This window comes from Dipteris shenzhenensis, chromosome 10 (assembly GCF_047967505.1).
Source record: "Dipteris shenzhenensis isolate YYH24624 ecotype China chromosome 10, Dip_SZ_1.0, whole genome shotgun sequence".
NCBI classification, from domain to species: Eukaryota; Viridiplantae; Streptophyta; class Polypodiopsida; order Gleicheniales; family Dipteridaceae; genus Dipteris; species Dipteris shenzhenensis.
The window spans coordinates 22196794-22203833 of NC_141605.1; positions in this window are offsets into that span (position 1 = coordinate 22196794).

Consider the following 7040-nt stretch of genomic DNA (forward strand, 5'->3'; position numbering starts at 1 on the left):
GTAATTATAGAGATTACAGGATATAGCTCTTTTGAATTGAAAAGCAATTGGGTATTATAGAAGCAAAAGTAAGGCCTTTGGTTCCTGCCACTTCTGGGAGAAGCAAAAAGGCAAGGGCACTGAGTGCCTCTTCTTCTTGTGCACTGATAGCTACAGGGTTAGAATCCCCACACAAGTCCTCTTCGATGCCACACCTAAGAATTGATGCAGCCTTTATTTGTTTGAGGAAGGGGGATCTTTCTCTCTATCTCTATCTGTGGTTGGTTGCCACTTCTTGGTTGCCTATCCTTTGATTGGATCCGGAGGCCTTCCATCTAAAAGCCATGCTTCCATCTCCTTTCTTCTTTGTTCAGCTAGTTTACGTTCATCCTCAATCCTTTGATTTTCAATAATCTGCTGTTGATTCCTGATATGTTCTCTATGTCTTGTAGCTTCGATTGACCAAGCATCAAGAGAACCAGGCAAAGTCGTTTGTCTTGATGGCTCGCTTTGTACTTTTGGCTCGCTTTGTGCTGATGTCTCGCGTTGTCCTAATGTCTCGCTCTCACTTTGTGCTTTAGGCCCACTTTGTGCTGAGTTCTTGCGTGGTTAGTCAGAATCTTGCTTCGTCCCTATATTTGCTTTAGTCCCTATATTTGCCTCTGACTTCGTGGCTTCCTGCTATGTTTTAGTGGCTTTATCCTCTACTAGTGACTTAATGATCAACTTAAGATCGTTGATCTCTTGTTGAAAGGTCACCTTAAGATTGTTTATCTCTTGTTGATGGGCCAAACAAAGATGGTTTATCTCTCCCGCCAATGTAATATCGCTCTCCTTTTTCTTACCCCCTATTCTTCTTGGTCTTGGAAGAGTTTCCATCTGATCTTGCGTACTTGGACTGTGCGAAGGAACAGCGCCTTTCAAGTCCATCTGACCTTGGGTACTTGGACTTTGTAAAGGTGGCTTCGGTGGTCCAAGCTGTTTTTTCATTAGCAATTTCAGCCTTTTGGTTGGCTGACCCGAGATAGTAGGTGATTTCTTCTAGGTTTGCTCTGAAGAAAGAGTTTTAGGTAAGTCTTTCCTTACCTGTTGAAAAGGAAGAAGCCATCTTTTTATCCATTCTTTACATGTTTTTACCCAATCTTTCCATTTAGGAGAAGCTGCTTTCTACTCTACTTGAAGGCTCGATAGCTCTTCAGTGTGTTTGGCTTCAATCTCCAACTTAAGAGCGTTTATCTCTCTCTTCAAGGCCAACGTACTCTCGCCTGTAAGATCTTGGGTACTATGCTTCGGTGGCTCAAGATGGGTTTGCTCCGAAGATATCTGGGTTTGCTATGAAGAAATTTGAGTCTGCTCCAAAGATATCTGGGTTTTCTTTGAAGAAGTATGAGTTTGCTTTGAAGAAATATGAGTTTTCTCTAAAGAAATATGAGTTAACCTATTTTCATCAAACACAGGGATTCTTTTATAGGAGGGGTCGATACCTAGATTTTACATCATCTCCTTGCGGTAAATGTTTAGATCTTTCCAATTCACCTTGAAGTTGGCGGTTAAGCTACGTCTTTCCACTCTATATATATTTTGATATTGATCTTGGAACCAGTGGGGGTCGACCAAGTCCTTGGCTGGAACTTTATGATGTACGTAATTACTATCCTTAACCCGTAAGGCATAGCATTTAGGTGCTGGGAAGAACCCTTCTATTAGAAGTGTTCCAGCTTCAGTTTGCCTAGCTCAGTGAAGACACTTCTTCTTCTAGAAGTGGTTTGTCCAACACTACTGAATCGGTGTCGATGTAGTAACATCCTTCGCAGGATATGTAAGGATACATGTGTATTCGAGCATATGCTGTTATTGCTGCTGACATCTGTACCACTAAGGAAGAACTGACATCTCGTGATCTTGAGAAATGCTAGATCGATAAGGTCCCATCAGCTTTTTAATATGGATTAGAGCGTAACCTGCCCCATAGATTATTTTTCCCTGCATTGCGAGTGCCATAAATTTTGTATATAGAAAGCATATAGCCCTCCTCCTTCCCCTTTATGAAGTAGAATACCAGTGGGAAAGGGAATGGCATCCCCAAATGTTCCCCCTTGGGAATCTGAAAATGTTCTCTCGGACTATTATACTCTCTCATCTATGGGATGACCTCTAAAAGTTCTATATACCTACACTCAGGGGTGGGTGCAATGGGATATAAAAACTATAGTGCTCTATCTAGACGGTGGGAGGATGAGGTCCACCAAGCTATTTTGGTGAGAGTTAAGGCATATCTAGCCCCAACTTCTAAACCGGCTGATAAATTTAATGCCATGAATATAAACCACGAAACGAAACTGACCCGAGAGGGACTTTACCATGATCAAACCTAGTTCTAGATTACCCCGTATCTCTAAACTTTCCTTTCCTTTTTGGAGTCCTCATTTTGCCTGTGCAACATTCACTTCTTTTTCTAGTTGCTATTTCACTTCTCATTGTTATTATATGTGCTTACCCAAACGTCTTTATTGTAGTGATTCCAGTAGCTCTGATGATGAAACTCTTAGTCATGTTGAATATATTGAGGAATAGGGATTCGATGGTATACTTCTTTCTTCTAAAGTTAACCACGTACCCAAGTTTAGGCACATTCAGCGTAATGTTATTTCATATGCATCATGTGAAAAAACTAAACCCACAGTGAGAAATCTCTACATTAGGAAGATATGTGAAGAACTGACATCATTAAGGCCTGTAATTGACTCCTAGGAACTTGCTTTTAGAGAGACCAGTTTGACTAATTTGCAAAAGACTATTGAGGACTCTACTCTACTTTTCAATGAAAAATCTATTTATAGATATTCAAGATCGGGGATGAGCATTTTCCGAGCGAAATCTTCCGAGCGTCCGAGCGAAGGAAAAAAAAAGCTTCCAACTATGCAAAAATATGACAAAAATGGATCAGAAGAAAACATAGTTTCACTTAGAAATATGAAAAGTATTATAGGAATGCCTATTTTATACACGAATATTTATGTGAATCTTTGGGAATGGTGAGAACATAATGGGATGGCTTTTGAAGAAACCCACATGTAGAGTAGACTTCTCTATGAAAATTCCCTTATGATCCTTCTTACAACTTTTTACTTAATAGGGGGTGACATTGAAAAACCTCTCTCACCCTATCTTCATGAAACAGTTTCTCCAAAGAAAAGTCATTGAAGCAAGCCATCAAGGTAGTTTCGCCAGCGAAACCCCTTTGGAAAAGGTCTTTCAAGGTAGTTTCGCTGGCGAAACTACCTTGGACAGCACTTTTAAAAGTGACATAACTTTCACATCCAATGTCCAAATATAGTCATTCAGCCACTCAAATTGATCGGAAAACCCCATTTGAGCACATCTATGGGATTATATTTTGGAAAACCTTGCATATATAGTATTAAATATTACATGTATTTTATGAGAGTGATATATAAGCCCAAGTTAATACTTATTTACAGTAATTTAAACTTCTATAGAAACGTGTCCATAAATATATTGTTATTAATACTATAAAAACACTTGAAAGATATTGCCATATGATATAAATGTGTTTAATAAGTAATTATTTATGTATAATATTATTATGTTGAGAGTGATTATGAGGGACGTTTCTTAAATGAATTATTTTTCAATACTTTTTTAAGGTAATAACAAGGGTACAAAGGGATGTCTATGAATAAGAAGATTTATGTTATGTAAAAATGAATGGGTGACTAGTTTGTATATTTTTATGATAAAGGGATCTAGTTCTAATGAAAATAAAAGTGTAAAAACCATGTTTCCTAAAGAAATACTATTTTTAAAATCTCTTGAAAAACACGCTCGTATAAACCTGCTCATAGGTTTTTGCTCATAAAATTGACGCATCCAGAAAGATCATATCGAGTACTCCAAAGAAAGATAGCCCCAACAAATCTTTAAACCTTAGGGATAGTCTGATTGATCATTTCAACTTGGTGCGGGGTGGAAAGAAAGTTTCTCGTATTCTCTCACAAATGGAGGTTTGTTGTATAGAAATGTTGACTATAGTGGGTTTAGGCCAACTATTCAAGGATATCTCTAACGATTGCCCTATAGTCAAAATATCCACATTCATAGACATTATAGGAAGTCTTATTATCAAGAGTAGAATCAAGGGAAATACTCTTGTTTATTATGAATGCTCTTCCAATGATGATGATTGCTACTCTTTAGATACTCTTGACCTAAACTTGAATTCTATAGCTTCAGACGTAGCAGATAAAATATTGGATATGCTTCTCGAAACACAGTTGTTGGAGATTCTAAACAACCTTTAACCAGTAAGGTTGTTGTGAGGTCGTCGGGGGTTTTCAATATTAAGCGTCCACTCTATGTAAGGCTTATCTACAAAGTCAAAACCTTACCGGTTAAGCTGAACCTACCAATGGTAGTTTTGCCCAAACCTTGGTGTTTGTTAAAGGAGGAAATTAAGCGAGGTAAGGGCATTACTGTATTGACTAGTGGATATTTGACGAATCCAATAGATATGCTATATAGGTTTAGTTTGTTAACCTCCCAGAACCTGGATTTATTCAAGTTGAGGTTGAATTTATTACAAAGGGATTGTTTAATTGGAGTTTCCGTGTTGCAAGCAGTAGCCTTTAGGATCGATGAGCAGTTGCTAGGCTTTATAAAAAAACACAAAATAGATCTAATTGAAGCTAATCTGTTAGCAAGTGATCGATTATTGAATATTAATATCGACAAATATGTGAGATCATTAGTCAATGAGTTGGTAGCAAATCAAGTAGTTGGTGATGGTTTAGATTACAATACATTGTTTAATGAGGCTTCGATTACTAAAGGAATGGAGAAGTTTATGTGTTTCTTGTTCTTTGTTGGCCTAGAAGACAATGAAAATCCGCATGCTAAACAGGTGAAGTTGGAAGTTGCAGTACCTATTAATTCATGACCATGTTTCTAAAGGCAATTAGGCACGCTAATGGATATTAACTTCCTATGAATATCCTTACTTTTTCTCACAACATTCTTGGCCAATCTAGTTTTCTTTCCAGTTTCAATAGACCTACTAGTATCCATGGACATCTTCTTTTTAGAACTTTTACCAGCCTTTCTACCTAACTTCTGACTAGTATGGTTATCCCTCTTCTTCGAATCCATTTCCAACCATTTAGTAATCTACGATCAGCCTGAGTCATTATCTTACTCACCCTTGACTTGGCAGTCTCTTTCAATTTTGCAACTTTTTCTTTAGTGCTTTGGCTAGCATGCCAAACCGTAGAGAAGAGCCAAGGAGATAGGACGGGATTATAACAAATCATGGCTTTGTCTTTTAGTAACATGTTTTGGTTATTGACATTTAGACTAGAAGAAGTAAAAGAATGTTCAAGGATACCAACAGAAGAATGAGTTGAAGTAATAATATCAAACCATGGAGTACATACAAAGCCACCAATTTTAGCAGAAATAACATTACGTTGAATGTGCCTAAACTTGGGTATATGGTTAACTTTAGAAGAAAGAAGTATACCATCGAATTCCTATTCCTCAATATATTCAACATGGCTAAGAGTTTCATCATCAGAGGTACTGGAATCACTACAATAAAAACGTTCGGGTGAGCACATATAATAACAATGAGAAGTGAAATAGCAACTAGAAAAAAAAGTGAATGTTGCACAGGCAAAACGAGGACTCCAAAAAGGAAAGGAAAGCTTGGAGATATGAGGTAATCTAGAACTAGGTTTGATCATGGTAAAAATCCCTCTTGGGTCAGTTTCATTTCGTGGTTTATATTCATAGCATTAAATTCATCGGCCGGTTTAGAAGTTGGGGCTAGATATGCCTTAACTCTCACCAAAATAGCTTGGTGGACCTCAGTCTCCCACCGTCTAGGTAGAGCACTATAGTTTTTATATCCCATTGCACCCACCCCTGAGTGTAGGTATATAGAACTTTTAGAGGTCATCCCATAGATGAGAGAGTATAATAGTCCGAGAGAACATTTTCAGATTCCCAAGGGGGAACCTTTGCGGAAGCCACTTCCCTTTCCCACTGGTGTTCTACTTCATAAAGGGGAAGGAGGAGGGCTATATGCTTTTGCAGTTCCTACTCCATGCTATTAGGCAAGCCTTGGCTGAGAGCTACATGGGCCATATCGTCAATTGCATTTTCCTTGATTGTATAAGGAAATAAATTTTCCTTGGCACATAAATATATAACTCCAAGAACTAGCACGATGGTTGTCATAGATCTCCTTCTGTTTGCTATCACGGTGGTCATCATAGATTTCCTCTTGTAATACGTAAAAATAGGTAACGAAGCCATAACTCTAAGAGCCAGCACAATGGTCGCTCACCTTGAATTCTGGGCGATGATAGGTTGTCGGGCTAGAGACTACACTGCAATGTCCACAATGATAGATTGCATCTCATTATTATGCCAATAGCCAGTGTGGTGGTGTCTCCAAGCCAACCTTGAATTTTCATGATCTACATGGGTGCGCTACCTAGTGACAAGTAGCAAAGCTACGACAAAAGGTTGCTTGATGACAAGTGGTCACTGCGGTGGTGTTCAGAATGATAGATTGTGTCTCATTATTATGCCAAGAACCAATGTAGTGGTCTCTCCAAGACAACCTTGAATTTTCATGATCTGCATGGGTGCGTTGCCCAGTGATAGATGGCAAAGCAGTGGCAAAAGGCTGCATGATGATAGGTGGTCAAGCCAGAGACTACACTGTGTGAAGCAATGCAGAATACACGATGTAGTGTAGAGCTATCATGTGTTGAGCTCTGTGGTGTTTAGAATAAATAGATTGCGTTTGATTATTATGCCTATGCGTCAACATGATGTCTAAAAAATTTTAAGCGAGAGTGCAGGCCGGTCCAAAATTCAAAATCTCACTCAGGAGCATGCGTCACATCGTGGCCCCAAAATGGCCGTGAAAATAGTTCCACAATTGGCTACACCCAAGCAAACATTGACCACCTCCTCTCTTTTCCTCTTCTTTCTCTCTTTCTCTCCATCTCTCCTCTCTTTGCCTCCTCTTTCCC